We start from the raw sequence: 21,462 nt of genomic DNA, 5'->3' as shown, positions 1-21,462 counted from the left end.
CATTTCGAGGTTAATAGAAAATTGACAGAGCTCATGTTAACTGGCCTCAATAAAAGTATCTTGATCTCTAGAGAATCAGGGAGAAGAAAAGTCTAGCTTGATATTTCTGAAAATTGGCAAAATATTTGGAATAAAAGTTTTGGGGAAAGCAATAGGGATTTAATAAGAATAAGCAGAACAACTGCTCAGCAGATGGTGGGCTTAGGTCAGTTTGCAATGTAATGAAGTAACCCCAACCCCATTTTATGTCTTTCTTCAGGAGAAGTTGGAATCCTGGAAAGAGGAAAAAATTGGATAATTGGGCTTACTTAAAAACTGATTTTAAACTGGAGAATACTTTTAAACTGTGTATTAAAATACTTCGGGTGAATTTTGAGCAGACGGGGAAAGGGCTGAGAAAATTTGTTAAGTAGCTAAACTTACCTAACTTATATAAATATATTTACCTAGGGAAACTAAGAAAGAAGACATATAAAATCTGACAAAAATATACCATCAGTAAAAGGGATGTGATATTGCTAACCACATTTCACATATTAAAGGTCTTGAGAAGAAATTAATTTTTTTCTTCATAAAATGGCAAAATTTGACAGAGCTAAACAACCAAATCGGAAGAGTCACCTATAACTGAAGTCTGTCCTTAAACAGGGGACATTAGGATATAAGCAAGGTGTCATCACAGATTAAACTCTCCCTGCATCAAGATGTTAGGTTCATTACAAGGCTAGAATAAACTAGAGCACTTCCATCATCTATGAGATAAATATGGATCATATAGATACACCACATAGTCATATAAATGATGTATTATGACATAAAGAAAACATATATATTATAATTACCAGCATCTTTTGTACATATTCTAATACATAGTAGGAATTCACGACATAAAGTAACTAGTAATCTATCTCTTGTTTTTGTTACTTTTAAGTTAAAATAGAGGGAAAAATCTTTAAAATAAAATCTGGCTCCAAATCCTAAATGATAAACTTTGACTAAAGCCAGCCTACTCTGATGACTCATGTACTTGACATCTTTTTAGCGTTTATGTATATAAGTTTTAGTATGCTCATCTTCACTTACTTACATGTCACACTGTTATTTTCCTGGTTGGTTTTTCTTGCCTGCAGAATCTCACTACCCCCAGTTAATTCTCCATACTGCTTTAGTGTTACATTTCTGAAGCATAAACTTTTCACATGCCCCTACTCTTTAAAATAAATGCTGGCTCCCATTTACCTGAGACACAGGATCCAGGATCTCCAGTAGGGCATCTACAAGCTGGCACTATCTGTTCTCATCCATCCCAAGCACCTTCTTTTGGCCAGTCATCTCCAGTTGACCCTCTTCTGGGGCCACACTGAGTTATTTACCATTTGCATGACAGATCATGCTCTTGTACACACCGTTCCCTGCATGACAGATCATGCTCTAGTACACACTGTTCCCTGCATGATAGATCATGCTCTTCATGCACTGTTCCCTAAATAACACTTCTGCATTTGATCTGAAAACTTTTTAGTTTTTAGGATCTACTCAGCTCAAGCGTCAACCTCTCTGAAGCCTCCCCGTCTCTTTAGATAAAATGACACCTGTGCCTCTGCACAGTCCTCTATGTGCCTCCCTTAGAGCATGGTTCACACTCTATATGGTTGTTTGCACACACACCATTATACATTTTGTTTCACCTAACAATTCACCTACCTGCTATTTCCTTTCACCTAACATTAACCAAACACCTGCTACATGAGTCAGAGCAAGAGCTAGTCCTAGTCCCTGGGCTCAGAGCTCCCATACTAGACTCTAAGCTTCTCAAGTTACTGAGCTTACACTCCAGAACGTGTGCACAGCTCACTAATCATGTAGAAACTTACCTAGCCATTTCTTATCTTTCATCACTCAATGTCCTCTCCCTGGAATTCCTTCCCTCTCTTCTGATTGAAAGCCTATATTAACTTCTCAGGCACCAATTCATGTCTTACCTTCTTCAGTGCCTATCTTAGTCCTAAATCTGATATGAGGTCTTCTTGCCTTGAATGCCAACCCCATCTTTGTGCTTCTCTTATGTTACTCACCTAGTGCAATTCCCATTACAGTGATCTGTGTTCTGTTTTCTCTTTGCTATCAAAATCTACAGTTTGTGCACATATTCACTTTGCATTCTCCATGTAAGTGATCATCCACAACCATTTATTTAAATCAGTTGAGTGACCCAACTCATACAAAGAAGGTTCTAGACCCCTTTCACAAAAGCATCACATATTATGGTCACTGAAGCATCTATTCACAGAAAATGCCAGGTGTATTTTTTTTTTAAGATTCTGTATAGTTTATTTCTTTTCTTTTTTTATGAAAAATTTTTTTACATGAAAACCTAAGCACTCTGAGATCCTAAAACTGAACCGTATATATTCTGATTATTGTTTACTTGGTATTCAAGTGGTCATTCCTTGACATAACTGTCTGATTTCATCATTCTCAACTCCAGTTTTTAAATCAAATTTTATTTTTTAAGCCTCCTAATGCTACTCTTTGTTATGCCAATATATCCTTTATCTATCCACAGATGATGTTTTTTAGAAGACAACTTTGTTTTTCTTCAATAAAAATGCATTTATAAGAAAATTGGCACATGCATATGTTTGACTTTCAGTATTAAACTTGGCATTACCTCCTGGGGCTGGCAGTCCCCACTATGCTCGCCTTGTCATCCTCCATTATGTGCTCTAGCAGTACAGCCAACACCTGTGACCACACAAAAGACCAAACATAGCAGCTGCAGGACTCAGATGTCCATGCTGAAATAAATTACTAAAGCTGAAATATTTGGATGTGGGACTGGTTCTTTTTTTTGAGCCTTTCAGGAACTGTTGGGATTGCCCGCTGCTACATAGTGATATATATTAAGTGTCCAACATTTGTGTACTCTGTCTTCTTTGGCTATCTCTGATTCAAATTAAAGGTGGAGATCCTCATTAGAGGGACAATATAGTAGCTAAAAGCCCATATTTTGAAATCGAACTGCCTGGATTTGAAGCTGGATCTATCACTTACTGTGTGATCTTGGACAAGTTATTAAACCCCTGTAAGACCTCAGTATTCTCATCTATAAAGTAGAAATGATATCACATGCCTCAGAATGCTGTGAGGATGAAGTGAGTTTGTATGCACAAAGCTTTTAGAACCATGCCTGTTCCTGGTAAGCACTGTATAAGTGCTTTCTGTTATTAGTAGATTATCAATTCTTGAAGAATCTCAGGCACAACTTGAAAGCAATTTTTTCATAACATCTACAATTTCTCCTTCATAATTTTCTTTTTCCACTTGCATTTTTTTTTGTGGCATATGCTTCTTATTTGTGCAAAAAATGCACAAGGGTCATTAAAAAAACACATTGGGCTTAAGCCTACCCCTGGTGAAATTAGCACAAAATATATTAGAGTTTTTTTCCACCCTTCTAGAATTTTAAGAGCATGCCATACTACTTCTTATTTATACAGCCAACACTTTTCTTTTCTTTTTTTCTTTTCTTTTCTTCTCTTTTCTTTCTTTTTTTTTTTAAAGATTTTATTTATTTACTCATGAGAGACCCGGAGAGAGAGGCAGAGACACAGGCAGAGGGAGAAGCAGACTCCATGCAGGGAGCCTGATGTGGGACTCAATTCCAGGATTCCAGGATCACACCCTGGGCCAAAGGCAGACACTCAACTGCTGAGCCACCCAGGCATCCCAAGTCAAAACTTTTCAAGTGGTAAAATTATTTTTTAAAAAGCCCTAGTTCGGGATCCCTGGGTGGCGCAGCGGTTTGGCGCCTGCCTTTGGCCCAGGGCGCGTTCCTGGAGACCCGGGATCGAATCCCACATCGGGCTCCTGGTGCATGGAGCCTGCTTCTCCCTCTGCCTGTGTCTCTGCCTCTCTCTCTCTCTCTGTGTGAGTGACTATCATAAATAAATAAAAATTTAAAAAAAAATAAAAATAAAAAGCCCTAGTTCAAGTATAAACAACTTAATAAGTGATGGGAATGTCAGATACTCCATGAATCCCATTCATATCTTAGATGCCAAGTATTTCAGGTCATTCATTCCTGGGCCCAAGGAACTCCAGACCACCCTCTCTTGTGATAACTATTAGGCTATTATACATGTTCTAGTCTCTTATTATTTTCATTATTATTCTTGCCAATTTTTAAGTTCATTCATCAAATTGATAGATATGTATGGTATATCTTCTATGTGAATACCCTGGGAGTATAGCAGTGAATAAATAAACAAAATGCTCTGTTGTGATGGAGCTTATATTAAGTAAAATACATAAAATGTAGGACAATGGTGTGTGCTGTAGCGAAAATTAAAGCAGAAAATGAGAATGGGATATCAGGAGGATGGAAGTGGTCAGAGAGGGTCTCACTGAGAAGGTGACATCAAGCAAAGATTTAAAGGAGAAGAGTGTGAGGTCTTCTTACATCTGCACAAAGAGTATTCCAGGTAAAAGAAAGGGCATATACAAAGGCCCTGAGGGATATGCCTGCCATGACCTCATGAGAACTTTGATGTGACACTGAATGATTTGGAAACCATTAGATAGCTGTGGGCAAAGGGATGTGATCTGCTGGTTTTAAAAGGTTCACTCTGGTTATTGCATTTGAAAGACACAGATTGGAGAAAGGATGGGAACAGAGAAATTAGTTAAGAGGCTAGGGTAGACAATATAACAAGATGGTGGCAGAGAAAGAGCACCCTAGACTCATCTTGTCCTATGAACACAACGAAATAACTATCAAATCAATCTAAATACCTCAGACATCAACTTGAAGACTGACAGAATAAACTCCACAAGTAAAGGGAGGGAAGGGAGCCGTAGTTGCAAAGGAGGGGGAGAGAAAGGAGCACACATGGGAACACACAAAGAGAATGTTTCCCCAAAGCCATTGGCTTAGAAAATGAGAGGGGCTGAATTTTGTGAGTTCTTGCAACCAGTGAGTCTCAAAGCTTGGAGTTTTAAAGGTTAGCAGGCTTGTGTGGGATAGAGCCAAAAGGGCACTACCCTACTGCTGAAGAGGAGGAAGGCAAACAACCCAAGACAGACAGGCTGCAAACAGTGATCTGAGAAATGTTTGGGGCACACAGTGGAGAGATTATTGCTCTTCTTGGAGAGGCAGCATTCACAGGATGTCTCTCTGGGTACAAAGGAGCCAGCTGGCCCCATTTCCCTCCTCCGCCGCTAACATGCCTGATGGAGAATTTATTTATTTTTTTTATTTTTATTTATTTTTTTTAATTTAGTTATTTATGATAGTCACACACACACAGAGAGAGAGAGAGAGGCAGAGACACAGGCAGAGGGAGAAGCAGGCTCCATGCACCAGGAGCCCGACGTGGGATTCGATCCCGGGTCTCCAGGATCACACCCTGGGCCAAAGGCAGGTGCCAAACCGGTGCGCCACCCAGGGATCCCCTGATGGAGAATTTAAAGCACCAATTATAAGGATACTTCTTGGGTTTGAGAAAAGAATAGAAGACTTCAGGGAGGCCCTTACCACAGAGATAAAAGAGTTAAAAAGAATCAGTCAGAGATGAAAAATTGCAATAACTGATAATGAAAACAGGCTCGATGCAATGCACAGCAGGCTGGAAGAAGCAGAGGAATGAATTAGTGATCTAGACGACAAAGCAATAGAAAATAAGGACACTGCACAAAAGAGAAAGAATCATGGAACATGAGAATATGCTTAGGGAGCTCAGTGACTCCATCAAATATCACAACAGTAGTATGACAGGAGTCCCAGAAGAAGAGGAAAAGGAGCAGAAGGTTTATAATAAGGAATTAATAGCTCAAAAATTCCCTAATCTGGGGGAGGAAACAGGCATCCAGATCCAGGAGGCATGAAGAATTCCCATAAAAAGCAACAAAAGCAGGCCAACACCAAGACATATTGTAATTCAATTTGAAAACTATAGTGACAAAGAAAAAACCTTAAAAGCAACGAGACAAAAGAAGTCCCTAACCTAGAAGGGAAGACCCACAAAGCCAGCCTCATATCTCCCCACAGACACCTGGCAGGCCAGAAGGGAATGGCATGTGAAATTCAACGTGATGGGAAAAATCTGCAGCCAAGCCTATTCCACCCAGCGAGGGCATCATTCAGAACATAAGGAGAGAGAAAGTTTCCAAAAGAAATTAAGGGAGTTCATGACCACTACACCAGCCCTGCAAGAAATACTACAGGGGACTCTGAGTGGAAAGGAGAGACCAAAAGTAACAAAGACAAGAAAAGATGAGAGAAAATCTCCAGAAACAAAGACAAAACAAGTAACAAAATGGCAATAAAGACATATCTATCAATAATTACTTTGAATATTAATGGATTATACACTCCAATCCAAAGACACATGGTATCAGAATGGATAAAAAAATAAGACCCATCTATATTGTGCCTACAAAGGACTCATTTTAGACTTAAAGGCACCTGCAGATTGAAAGTGAGAGGATAGAGAACCATCATCATGTTAATAGACATCAAAAGAAAGTCAGACTGGCAAAATTTAGATCAGACAATCTAGATGTCTTTGTTCTTGTATTGTTTTGTCCTGCTTTGGTATCAGGGCAGTACTGGCTTCATGGAATGATTTTGAATGTGTTCTCCCTATTCAATTATTTGTAAGATTTTGATAAACATTGTCATTATTATTATTTTTTTTATGTTTCGTAGAATTCACCAATGAAACCAAGTGGTCTTGGGCCCTTCTGTGCTGGGGGATTTCCGATTCCTAATTCACCTTTCATTCTTGATGTTGATCTAAAAAGATTTCCTATTTCTGGGATTCACAGTTCATGATTAAATATGGTAATGAGGGGATCCCTGGGTGGCTCAGCAGTTTATTGCCTGCCTTTGGCCCAGGGCGTGATCCTGGAGTCCTGGGATCGAGTCCTGCATCGGACTCCCCTGCATGGAGCCTGCCTCTCCCTCTGTCTGTGTCTCTGCCTCTCTCTCTGTGTCTCTCATGAATGAATAAATAAAATCTTTAAAATAAATAAATAAATCATGGTAATGTGTGAATTTTTTAGGAACTGTTATCCAATTTATTAATATATATAATTGTTTATAGCAATCTGTTATCACACTATGTATTTCTGTGGTTACCTTTTGTATTGTTTTCTCTTCCATTTCTCATTTTGGCTTTTAGGCTTCTTTCTGATTTTTGGTAGTTACTGCCAGTTTTGTTTATTTTTTGGAAAAACTGGTCATTACTTTCAATAGTATGTTATTGTTTATTCTGGTCTTTATTTTATTTATATGACTTTCCTTTGTTATTTCCTCCCTCTACTAAATTTCAGCTAAGTTTCCTCTTTCTCTAGTTCCTTGTGGTGTAATGTTTATTTGAAAGTCTTTTTCTTAACACAAGCATTTATAGCATAAATTTCATTCTAACATCTGCTTTTGCTGCATCCCGGAGGTTTTGGAATATTGTTTTCTTTTGCTGTGAGACATATTTTGATTTGCCATTTGATTTCTTATTTAGTCCACTGCTTGTGCAGTAGTATGTTGTTAATATTTACATATGAAGTATTTAATATTAAAAAAGGAAGCTATGGTAACAATTCAGCTTAGAGATGACAGTGTCTCTGCCTTTCATCTACTTTTTGAGTTAGTAAGTATTCAAGTTACCAAACAAGCCATATACACAGAACAAACTAGGATTTTGGAAATAAGTCTAAACTCAAAAGTGCTGTTGCTAAATTGCAATGGTTCCAAGATTAATTTCCAAAGTCCTTATCCTTTACCTGGTTAACATAAATCATAAGGTGGGATTAAAACAAACAAAAAATTGGGGATTCATGGGTAGCGCAGCGGTTTGGTGTCTGCCTTTGGCCTAGGGAGCAATCCTGGAGACCCAGGATCAAATCCCACGTAGGGCTCCTGGTGCATGGAGCCTGCTTCTCTCTCTGCCTGTGTCTCTGCCTCTCTCTCTCTCTCTGTGTGACTATCATAAATAAATAAAAATTAAAAAAAAAACAAAAAACTAAATATGATATAAGTGAAAACCCATGTAGTTTTACTTCAATTACCACATGTATAAATATATATATTTACTATTTTATATATGCATATGTATATATGAACAGTAGACCCTCTATTAATATTAATATATGCATACATATAAAAAGTAAAAACTTCTAAATGCTTGGGATATAGTTTTGTTTTGTTTTTCCATAGGCATATCTATGCATAAAGGCAAACGAACAATTGGCATTTAGCATAATCCCTATTTTGATACTTTACATTAGAAGCTTTGATCAGGCCTATGATTCTAGGGTATCTTCAAGAGAGGGAAATAAACAAAGGCTTTAGTTCTATTTATTCAGTAACTGAAAGAGATATTTCATCATTATTGCAAAAGATATGAAAACTAAGACTTGGTTAGTTCAGGAACATAATATATCATCAGAAAGCATCTATGTCCATGAGATGGATTTATAATACTATTTCCATGGTATTTATATTCACATTCTTGCACAGATCCTGAAATCAACTTGACAAATGTTTACTGAGTTTATGAATACTTTTTAAGAGATATTTTTGTATTCTGCAAATTTAATTTATGTAGCAATGAAAGCATACATAGAACAAACAAACTTAAATACCTACTTTATGTAAGACAATCCTGTGAAGTAATCAATTTTCAATGAAGTTCTAAGTCAGGGGTTGGCAAGCTTCTGTAAAGGGTCAGGTGGTAAATATTTTAGGCTTTGCAGGCCACACAGTCTCTGTGGCAATCATCCAACTCTGCCACTGCAGGGTGAAAGCAGCCACAGAGGATACATAATGAGTGCGTGTGGCTGTGTTTACTTGCAATAAAAGGCTGTCCGCCAGATTTGGCCCACCAGCTGTACTTTGCTGACTCTTGTTCTACAAGTTAGGAATGAAAAGCTTCCAACCCATGATGATCTGTGGTAACTGGTAAATCCTATTTATTAGGATATGCCCAAAGGCAATATCTTCAGACTGGGTCCTGTCTATGTTCTTCAGCACCATCCATTTGACACTGGTTTCCATGAAGCAGCTCACATCCTTATCAGTCATTTCTTTAGCAATATGCTTGTGCCAGCACTTCTTTTAACTCATTCCTGTTTGTCTCATTTACATTAACTATCAGCATCTTAACTCTTCCTATTGTTGTTGATACAGTTCTATTATTGTTATTGTTATTTTATTTTATTTTATTTATTTTTTTTTGTCATTTTTTTGTTATTTTATTTTAAATTATGCTTTTTGATTTAAACATCTGTGTACAGAATTACAGTGCTGATCAGTGCTATTCGATGTTGGATCAGAAAAATTTTGACTGTTCCATGATCTGTTTTACTCTGTGCCCTGTGTTAGTCTGTACTGCATTCAGCTGCATCACGGCCTTTTCCAACATGGGATGCTCTTTGAACCCACTTTTCAGGGTTGTGCAGTTTTTTTTGGGGGGTGGGTGGGGTTGTGCAGTTTTAATGGCCTTCTCCCTCCAAGGGCATACCTAGACTCTGCATAGACAGAGGGCTGATGGCATCACTGGTCACATACTCCTTGGGGCTGAACTCTTCGGTCTAGTAACACCTGGCCCAATGGATAGTATTGGCTTTGTTCTGACAATTGCATGTCTTTAATAGTCTCTAGGATCTAGTATGAAGAAACCTTCTTCTCATGTTTTTAGACAAAATAAAACAAAACAAACAAACAAAAAAAAGCAATAATTTGTAGTCCAGGTGCTACTAAGAAGACTGCTCCTTCAAGAACTATGAATTCCCTTTAAATCTTTTATCCCCTGTTCTTTAAAAACAACCTGCCTTTCCCAACTACAGTAATGTGAAGACAATATACACTTAATATAGAAGGACATGACTCACTCTCAAACCTATTATTGCAGTTGAGCAGCCATTTTGACTGTTTAAAATATGCCAACTCCTTAATACACAACCTACAGTTCCTATCTAAACCAATATTTTTAAACTTAATGGGCATCTGGATGCTAATTGTATATACCACTTATTTTCTAATTATTCGAGTGAAAACAGATGGTGTAACATAGATAATACAAAATTTATAAAATGAAGTATTTGAAATGCTTCAACTAACACATTTCAGGTAAAACTTGTACACAGAATTTAATATAAATTAAGTTTAACATGAGACTACAGAAAAATAATCTCGTTAGAATATATCAGTGACAAAATGTTAGTTTTAATTTCTTATTCTATTTCTGAATTAGCCTTTTAAGGTTGTGTTTGGGAGCATTTTAAGATATGTTACAAGTAGGGGTGACTGAGTGGCTCAGTTGGGTAAGCATCTAACTCTTGATCTCAGCTCAGGTCTTCATCTCAAGGTCATGAATTCAAGCCTTCCCTTGGTCTCCACTCTGGGCATGGAGCCTACTTAAAAATATAAATATTTTACAAGTAGAAGAATCATACCTCTTAAATAACTTAAATATTTTTTTTCTAAAATTCACAAGAAAAGAACTAACAGATAGCCACTGAAGTGAGAGTATTGTGCACTCACCTAAAATACCCACGACATGGAATCTATTGGGGCAGAGTAAAGGTTGGAAAAAATGTAAACGACCCACAGAGCAATGTCTCTCACAAAATTATTTTCCTTACTTTCCTAATTAAAGCTACAGGCTGTTATAAAGATGAGCGTTTATGCTGTTTTCCTGTATACAGGAAGAATATATATTCATTATATATAATGAATCTTAATCAGGCACCTATCAAAACAGAATAAAACCCTTAAACTCTGGGAAACCGTAAGAGTGTAATCTCTTCTAGAATGGTAACTACTGTGTCTAGATACTAACATCTTCTGGTGTTATTTTATTTGTTCAGTAGATCTTATCCTGTCTGCCATGGGCTAATTATTCTAGTTATGTTCCAATCTCTCTTAGGAGGTTTGGAAGGTAGTTTAAGTAAATACATGGTGGCACGAAGTCAACGTGTAACCCTAGTGAACTTGTGAAATTGCTGGCCTCTTCTTCCACCTCCCTTTAAATGCCTTGTGACAAAGGTTTGAATCAGATCATACTTCACAGCATCTGCAAAACTTCATGGACTCTTCACCCTCAAGCCTTGGATTGTGCTGCCTGCTGTACTGAGAGTGCTCTCTTCTCTCACTTTTTTTTTTTTTTGTTGTTGTTGTTTTTTGTGTTCCAACAAAATTTAATTTACAAAAGCAGGTAGTCCACTGGCTATAGTTCTCTGACCTCTATTCCAGGTTGTTTTGTTTTTCTTTTTTTTAAATAAATTTATTTTTTATTGGTGTTCAATTTACCAACATACAGAATAACACCCAGTGCTCATCCCGTCAAGTGCCCCCCTCAGTGCCCATCACCCATTCACCCCCACCCTCCGCCCTCCTCCCCTTCCACCACCCCTAGTTCATTTCCCAGAGTTAGGAGTCTTTATGTTCTGTCTCCCTTTCTGATATTTCCCACACATTTCTTCTCCCTTCCCTTATATTCCCTTTCACTATTATTTATATTCCCCAAATGAATGAGAACATATAATGTTTGTCCTCTGATTGACTTACTTCACTCAGCATAATACCCTCCAGTTCCATCTCACTCTTATTTCTTCTAAGAAATCCTATTTCTTCACACTCTTTCTGTTAACCCCCAAAGAGTATTAGAATCTTCTGTCACTTTGAACTTGACATTTACCCATGTTCTACTTTTATTTTGTACTTCTATCCCTTGTCTATACCACACGATGGAACTTGGTCCTTAAATTTGTTTCAACAACTGGTCCTGAGACAGTAATCTCAAAAACTTCTCTTTAGGCCGATTTGTTTTTCTATTCTACAATCTATTAGCATGCAACATACAGGTAGAGCTATGATATAAAAAAATGCTCCGAGCAAACAAAAATATCTGTGGCACACACATATTTCCAAAAACAAACTAGTACAATACAGGGTGGAGATTTGACTAATGTAGTGATAGATCAGGTCATTCTAGTTGTTAACCTCTTAGAGACATAGAACATAATTGCCAGAAAAAGCATTAATTTGATTTTAAACAAAAATTTATCAAAGCAAATGTGGTTCATGTCCTATATACTTTATAATATTTCCCAAATGACTGTGAGTGAAGGCCATCTTGGGAAGCAGTGCTGGCTTACATGTCTGTAGTAACACTCCATTTTACTCATATAATTGGAGAACTGCTCCTAACACATTAATGAATTTTCAACTTAAGCCTGGTTAACTCTATTAAACAACAGTACAATGTTTAAAAATTGTACTTAAAAAATATATCAATCTGTACACATATTGCAAACTACAGCCCACAGACCCAATCTGGCCAACCATCTGCCTTTGTATAGCTTGTAAGGTATGAATGGTTTTTACATTTCTAAATGTTTGGAAGGAGAGAGGGAAATAAAAATAGGATTTTGTGACACATGAAAATGATGTGAAATTCAAATTTCAGTGTCCATAAATAGAGTTTTAATAGAATTCAGGCATGGTCCTTCCCTTATGTATTATCAATGGCTGTTTTTCACTACCACAGCAGAGTTGAGTGGTTGTGACAGACACCATATGGTCTGCAAAGCCTAAAGTATCTCCTACCTGGCTCTTTACAAAAAGAGTTTACTGACCCTGAGTAGAGATCATCCTCCCCCACAGTGAATGTAATATAAACTTTTCCTGGCATGTAGTAGAACACAGTGGCTAAAGGCAAGAGTTTGTTGACCAACAGAAGTAGTTGCGTCCTAGCTCTGTTACTGGTTGCCAGGTGACTCTGGGTAAATTAATTAAATTCTCTAAGTCTTAATTTTCTCAGGAATAAAATAGGATAATAATTCTACCTACCTTTTGGGTTTGGGGAAAATTAAATATGAAACACACATGGAAAATTACTCCATGTGTAATGACAATTATGCTCCCAAAAAGATATGCCAAAAATGTAAGGGTAGAGGAAAATTGAAAATAAAAAGATAGCAAAGGATATACTTGACAAATATGAGCCAGAAGAAAGCTTGGATAGCTATATTAATGTTGAAAAAATAGATCTCAAGACAGAAAGCATCGTTAAGGAGAGCAAGGTTTATTATGTAGTATAAATAGTTTCAGTTTATGAGGAAAACACTAAAAATTTTAAAGAATTTTATGTGGAAATGTATCACATATAAAGCAAAACTGGAGAAGTACTATAAGAAATTGATAGATCTATGACTAAAGTAGGAGATTTCCATAATTTCCATCTCTCAATTAGGTCAAGCAATCAGAAATTTAGTAAAGACAGAGAAGATTCAAACAACAACATATAATGATTATTTAGAATGTTGCAGGGTCACCATTCCCCTAAAAGAAAAAGGAAGTAAATAGTCTTGCTAAGACTACATGAAATATTATTAAAATTGAACGTGTACTGGAACATGAAGAAAGTTCTAAAAAGTTTCAAAGAGTTGGTATCACAGAGAATACATTTCCTGCCAGAATCCATTAAGGTTTCTTGTATCAATGCATGTTATATATCTGAACAAATGTGACACAAGTATAAATGAAAAATCTGAATAGGCTTCTGAATCATGAAAAAAATTGAAGCATGTTTTAGAAAAGTTCTTCAGACCTCATGCTTGAATATTTTAAGTCATGTTTTATCAAACTTTTGAGAACAAGCTAATTTTACCATTATATAGAATCATTCAGAAAACAGGAAAAAATGTAATATTCTGTGGCATATTTACAGAAAGCCAACATAACCTTGTCACAAAATTGCATGCTTAATCACATGTAATTATGTGTGCAAAATGGCATGTACGGTAAAGGGAGGTGGTGTGGTTTTATTTCCCCTCCACACCTTCCAGTTGACTGGAGCTTTATTAGCCACCACGGACCCTGAAGTGAAGCCAAATGTTGAGGATGATGTAGCAGCAATAGAAGTCTGACTGCAGGAAGATAATGAAGCTTTCACAGAAGGTATTTATAGTAGCTCCATGTTATGTGTACTTCATAATACACATATATTCATACTTATGTTATTTTCTTTTTGTTATAATTTGAAGCCTAAATTCTTCCTATTGATATACAACCCAAGATAGAAATCAGCTTCCAGTGACGCCTAAGTGGCTTAGCGACTCAGGGCATGATCCTGGGATCCAGGATCGAGTTTCACATCAGGCTCCTTGCGGGCTCCTCTGCCTCTCTATCTCTCTGTGTCTCTCATGAATAGATTAAAAAGAAAAAGAAGAAATCAGCTTCCATGGTATTTTCTTTATAAATATGACATCACATAGGTATCTTCTGAAATTTCTTTCCAAATACATAGTGAAGTCTTCCTGACAAGTATTTGGTAGTTAAAATGTACAATTTCTGTATCCTTGTGAAGATGCTAAGGCACAGAAATGACATATGTGAGATAACCCTGGGAAGTACATGGAAGATGGATTTTTGAGGCTTCCTTTGAAGCCAAGGAAGAAAGCTGGTTGATGTGGGTGAATGAAGATTTTTCTGAGCAGAGGCTCCAGTACTATTCTCAAGTCTGCCTTCCACGCACTTACATGGAGGAGGGGTTGCTTCTGGCAAATTTCTATGAGGCACACATTTGGCAAAATTGATGACTGATTGGCTATGACTGCGTGAGGGAGAAAAAGGAGTAAGGTCTCTTCCTTTTCTAGCATGTAAGGATAGAAATGTATGAAAAGGAGCAAGTTTAAGGGGGCAGGTGATAGATTCACTCTTGGGCATTGAGATTTTTAGATACAATGGGACACCCAATGGTCACTATGAAAATGATTCTTGTTCATGGGTGAGGACTGAGATCTATCTAAATACAGTGAAGATGAGACCCTAAGATTCTTTCATTCATATTTATTTAATGTGACTAAATGGCAGGTTTAGTCCTTGTTCAGGGAATCCCAGAGAACAAGACAAGTCCCTGCTATTACAGACCATAAGGAGTCTGGTGACAAAGGCACAGAATTAAACAAATAGAATACTATGTTTAATGCAGGAAACATATAGTGCAAGGGGGCACATGGAAGGGGTTTATCACTCGGGGGCAGATATGTGGAAAAAAACTTCTTGAAAGACATTATGCCCAGACCTGAAGAATGGGTTGTAAGAGTTAAAGCAGGAAACAGAGATGTGCACCAAATATTTGAGGTTGAGGGAATGGTAGGTGCAGAGCTGTCAAGGCAGGTGAAAGCATCCAGTGTGCTCAAAAATCTTGAAAAGGCCATTTTCACTGGAGTTTGGTGGCTCAGCAGAAGTGGAATACCTAACGAGCTGGGAGCGGTAATCAAGAGGTGGGTTGCAGAGCATCATTTAAGGAATTTGGACATTACATGAAGTATCATGCAAGTCATGAGATCATTCTAATCAGGAACATGCCATATGCAGCTTCGGATTCAAGTTAACAGAGGCAAGATGGCTGAGTACAGAACTGAGGGGGAATGCTAGCATTTTAAGAGAAGTTAGAGGAAGGGAAGTCTAGAAGGAAATGAACTACAAGAAATCACAAATTTATTCTTTTTTGTTTTGTTTCTCCATCAATTTAGCATTTACACTCAGACATGTTCCTGTATTAAAAAGGTGTATGTCTCCTAATATAAAATATTAAGCAAATATCTTTGATTTGTGATTCATTATATTAAAATGATAAATATCTATTGGAGTTTAAGAATAAATTGTGATGGTTTTAGTACATTAATAATGCTGTCAATAATGAGTAATATGACAGCTGGGTAATAGCTGTAACATATACAGTTTGCCATATGCCAGGAACTGTGTGAGCACTTCATACACAACTCAGTGATCTAGTAGGTCACAGACATCTAGCCATTTTAGGAAACCTCTGCAAGGTCAAACATGTCATCGGTGGTACAGCTGGGATCTGCTTCCCGGTCACTTTACATCGTGCTCCACTGTCCTCCACAGACAACATCTGGGTTACAGGATCAAAATAATCTGGAACTATCTCTGTTTGGACAGGTAAGAGATTGGCAGTGCTGCCATAGCCTCAACTATAACCAATTTACATCAGAGGACTGCTTTCCATTGTATGAAATAGTAACATTCTGCTTTCCATGGCCCTACTATCACGTGTTATTTCATATTAGTTTTTTTTTAAAGATTTTATTTATTTATTCATGAGAGACACAGAGAGAGAGAGACAGAGGCAGAGGCACAGGCAGAGGGAGAAGCAGGCTCCATGCAGGGAGCCTGATGTGGGACTAGATCCCAGGTATCCCGGATCACGCCCTGGGGTGAAGGTGGCACTAAACCGCTGAGCCATCCGGGCTGCCCACTGTCACGTGTTATAATGTGGTTATGAACTATAACACACTATAACACACATCCCTTGAGTGAACCTTACATCTGGCAGAAGTTTTGCACTGCAAGGACTTTAACCTTGATTGTGCATGGTCATTACAGACATACTTGCTGCATTTTTTATAATAGAAGGAACAGTTCTTAGAGACAATATACATTATCTTGAGGCAATGTATGTGTTCAGTCAGAGCTTGAAAAGAAAGATCTTCCTCCCAGAGCTACAGATAAGCAACTGTTTTAAAAAATAAAAAATAAATATAGCCCTTAGGCTATATTCCTTGGAGGCATCTGCTCAGTCATCCCTCTACATTACTGATGGCTGAGAGTTTACCACAGTCCGTAACCGGTAATGAGTGATGGAAGGTTAAGGCTCCCAGTTCCTTGGGATCATGTTGCCTATCCACACTAGGTTCTGAGGGCAGGAAGAGAAAGAGGTAATGTGATTTTTCAGGCTTCTCCAGAATTTTTTCATTGTAAGAAAACTGCATTTAATTCAAGGACCACCCCTATAGAAGAATTTTTTCATTTTGACTAGTCTATGACCTGGGACTTTAAAATATGGTATTATCAAAAACAAAATAAAATATGGTGTCATTAGTAAAATATGAATTACATGATTAGTTATTAGAGCACTAAAATTATTTGATACCAGTTGTCAAGGACTTCACTTGATTAATTCATTAGTCCATTTCATGTTTATAGCATACTTATCAGGGGTTAGCACACTATACACAAAAGGTAGAAGTGTAGTAAGATATAATAATTATTGGTGAAAGACCTCTTTCTGGGTGAAGAAAGATATGTAAATATATACACAATGCAATGTGAAAGTGATTATAAAAAGGATCTGTATAGGGTGTTCTTTAAAAGTTCTTTTCCTACATGAGTTCGAGGAAAGATTTAGACGTTTCACCTAGAGTACAATCTGTTATTCCCAACAAGCTCGTTGTTTAGACACACTGTGTTGTCTCATAGCATAGCCATTAGGCAAATGCAGCTATTTAAAATAACCAATTAAAATTTAACTTTAAAATTCAGATCCTCATATTCATAAGCCACATTTCAGGCACTTAATAGCCTTAAGTGTATCAACTCAAAAATCTGACCGAAGATTTGTTCCAAATTATTATCATTATTTTTTTAAGACTTTATTTATCTGTTCATGAGACAGAGAGAGAGAGAGGGAGAGGGTGAGAGGGGCAGAGACACAGGCAGAGGGAAAAGGAGGCTCCATGCAGGGAGCCCAATGCAGGACTCGATCCCAGGACTCCAGGATCCCGCCCTGGGACCAAGGCAGGCACCAAACCACTAAGCCACCCAGCGATCCCCAGTTTGTTCCAAATTATAACTGTAAAAACATCAAGCTATGTATCAAAGGCAAGCTCCGGGCTGTCATGTGAATCTTAGGTCCTGTTTCCTAATGAAGCCATAACAAATGAGTTAACATACTTATATCCTTAACACCCATCAAAGTGCCTGATACAGACAGACTGAATGATACATTTTTATGGAATGATAAATGGATAAATTAAATGAATAAATGAATGAACACTTCTGTTTTCTTCTTTGAGAGGCAGTCAAGCGAAAAGCAGCAGGGAGTCACCTGACAGGGGGGTTGCTAATGCTATTTATTCTCCTTCTCTTTCTGCCCACCATTTCCAGGGAAGGAACAGACAATTTGGAATATAAAATATAAAGAAACCTTAAAGATAGGATGAAGGGGCCTTAAAGAATGCAGTTCAACTTTCCTCCTTTTCTGTCTGTGTCTATTTCTGTCTTGCTCACAGATGTGGACAAAGATACAGGTAGGTCCACACAGCTCTGCATAGCAGAGCAGGACTGTATCTCACACCACAGGGAATAAAGAATCATTCCCTTCTATGGGCTGTGAGTCAACATGAAGACAGAGTGAAGCTCTGGCATTTTATGAGATCATTATTTCACTTCAGGGGTTGAGATTTCAGAAGTCACTGAGTGGATCAATGAAATAACAGATTCCAAAGTAATGATTTCTGATGCACCAGAAAGCGATGTTCCACTCAAGTTTGTGGAGAAATTCAGGATCATATTGAGGCAGTTAGTTATAACATGAAAAATGTTTGCATAAACAGCTTATGATATCAGAGGATCAGAGAAAAGTGATCCTCTGATATACCAAAATATACTAAACCATCTTATTTCTTTATACTTGGTTTTGTATATTTTAAAAAATCCTTATGCTCAATGTTGATATGTGCTCCTTTCCTCTGCATGTTGTGAAAATATGGATGACTCTTAGCCAACTACATTTATGACAGAAATTAATCATGGTCACAGTTGACATTCATTCCTCCACTGGTGATAGTGATACATAATCTTAAGTCCAGTGTCTAAGAGGAAATAAATTGGTCTTGTGATCCTAAACTTTTAAGATGAGCACAACAGTTTTAAAGGGAGAAGAAACTATTACAGTCTTTTGTGGGTACTTAACTAAGACCAAGAAGACTGGGAAGCAGCATCATGCCACGGTAGGGTGAACCATCTTGACACTGCCACAGACTCCCATACACCGGGTCAGGCAGCCACAGTGATGAACAGGACAGCACAAGGAGTAGGCTCAACATTGTAATAACATTATACGGTGACACTTTTCGTGGTGAGCACTGAGTAATGCACAGAATTGTTGAATCAGTATGTCTTATAATATAACATTTTATATCAAACACACTTTAATAACAAAATATAAGTAGCCAACTTCTGGATGCTATTTTTTCATTCACACAATTACTATTCAATTCTGAAGATGGGTTGGGTGACTATAACAGAAAGCATGCAGAGGACTAGCTGTTCATCCTGCAGCAACTATTGGAGAGAACTAAGAAATTCCAGAGAGTGACTTGCCTCAACTGGTTAAAAACATGACAGTTACAGGGCACCTGGGTAGCTCAGTCAGTTAAGCATCCAACTCTTTATTTCCACTCAGGTCATGATCTCAGGGTCATGAGATTCAGCCCCAAGTCAAGGTCTCTCTCAGTGGGGAGTCTGCTTGAGATTCTCTCTCTCCCTCTCCCTCTCTTCCTCTGCCCCTTCTCCTGCTCATGCACTCTCTAAATAAATAAATAAATAAATAAATAAATAAATAAATAAACACATATTTTTAAAAAATTAAAACGAAACAAAACAGGACAGTTACATTCCAGGGAGACAATAAGGAAAAGAGCAGGCTTTGTGCTGCAAGGCAATAAGTAAGTTAAAGATGACAAGATGCCATTATTAGAAGAAACCGTGCCTGTACTATGAAAAGTTTAAGTCTCTGGAGGCAGAAATTTAACCAGGAAAAGAAAATATACTTTTAATAACAAAGTACGTGTGTTTACACTAGACAGATCCCTGGAAAGAGGTGATGGGAGGTGGCTCAGGGTTCGAGCACCTGATGTGCCATACAAGAGTGAGGATCCTGGAAAGTACCAACTAGCACAGAAGCAAAGCATCACTTTTAATCCCTGTTTTGTGGGGAGGCTAACACATGAATGCCTATAAAGTTCTTCCTGCCAGAGACTGATTTACTCAGAAGAAAGTAAGAGATAGGTCCCACTGATATTTCTGTGAGGTCAAGATGCCATAAAATAAGGATCTTCTGCCCAAAGTGGTGAACAGAGCTATGTCATAAGGAACCATCTCATCCAGATTCCAGTATATGTTTCTTAACATTATGATTCAATTTTTTTAACACATTAGGTTAATTTTATTGAAGTATAATTTTTTTTTTTGCATTTGACATTCATATTTTACAACTGATGAATCTACACTGGCACATCATTATCACCTAACGTGCATGGCTTACACTGGGCTTCACCCTTGGTTCTGGACATTCCATGTATTTGAGCAAATGTGTAACAATATGCTACCATTACAGGATCACAGTGAATAGATTCACTGCCTGAAATATCCTCTGTGCTTCATCTATTCATTCCTCCTTCCCCTTAACCTCTAGCAAACACTGATCTTTTTACTATCGCCATAGTTTTGCCTTTTCCAGAACGTCATAGATTTGGAATCATACAACATGCAGCCTTTTCAGATTGGCTTCTTTCATTTAGTAGGAGAGTGTACTTAAGGTCCCTCCAGGTTTTTTTTAATGCATTGATAGCTCATTTCTTTTTAGCTCTGAACAATATTCCACTGTCTAGATGAACCACAGTTTATCTATCCATGCATCTATTGAAGGGCATTTTGGTTGCTTCCCAGTTTTGGCAATTATGAATAAAGCTGCTTTAAACATCTGTGTGCAAGTATTTTGTGTGGACATAAGTTTTCAACTCTGGTGGGTAAATACAAATGAGTGTGATAGCTGGATCATATGTATTTAGTTTTGTAAGAAATGGCCAAACTGTCTTCTGAAGTGGCTGTACCATTTTGTGTTCCCACCAATAAGTGAGAGTGCCAGTTGCTCCACATCCTCACCAGCATTTGGTATTGTCAGTGATGTGGATTTTGGTCATTCTGACAGGTGTGGAGTGATATCTCACTGTCGTTTTAGGTTGCATTATGATTCAATTTTAAGTGTCCTCTTGCTTTAAAAATTTTTCCAGAAGTTAGAAATGAACAGAATGATCATTAATCTATATTCTCTAGAATGTTTTGGATTATTAGCTATTGGAAAATGTTATCATGAGATATGAGTAGGTTCTTGTATTTCCAAATGAGAATGATTGCATGCTGCAACCATGTAAAAATACACTGATATTAAAAATTATCTGCATATGTTACAGAAAGGGAAATTTACCAAGATTGCCAATATAAGCAATGTACTAGGACCACGACTGGTGTGACATCTTACATGACATATAATCTCTGAGTATAGGAAATTATGCATTGCACTTTTGAAGGTAATCATATCTTCAAAAGATTTATTTTGCTTGTTTACTGTGTTGTGTTTATTATTTTACCATTTTACAGATAGAATTCTATTCAAGGATATTCTTAAAATGTTGTCAGCTTCAACTTGTATTCCAACTTATCAGAAATCATACTGTTTAAGGAAAAAAAGATTGAAAACAAAATTCCACAGGGGGTTTCCTGCTTTTATTTTGGAATATAATATGTTACTATGATTTCAGTCACTAAATTAAAAAAAAAAACTTCTTAAGCTATATCTCACATTG

General features: G+C 37.4%; 1 protein-coding gene across 14 annotated transcripts in view; it reads right to left on the bottom strand.

The window, feature by feature from the left end:
- Positions 1-21,462, bottom strand: part of GRIA4 (glutamate ionotropic receptor AMPA type subunit 4) — a 374,556-nt gene that overhangs the window by 211,846 nt on the left and 141,248 nt on the right. The window lies entirely within an intron of this gene.

This window comes from Canis aureus, chromosome 3 (genome assembly GCF_053574225.1).
Source record: "Canis aureus isolate CA01 chromosome 3, VMU_Caureus_v.1.0, whole genome shotgun sequence".
In the NCBI taxonomy this organism is placed as follows: domain Eukaryota; kingdom Metazoa; phylum Chordata; class Mammalia; order Carnivora; family Canidae; genus Canis; species Canis aureus.
Note: the sequence above shows the minus strand (reverse complement) of the source record. Positions and strands in the feature narration are given on the sequence as shown.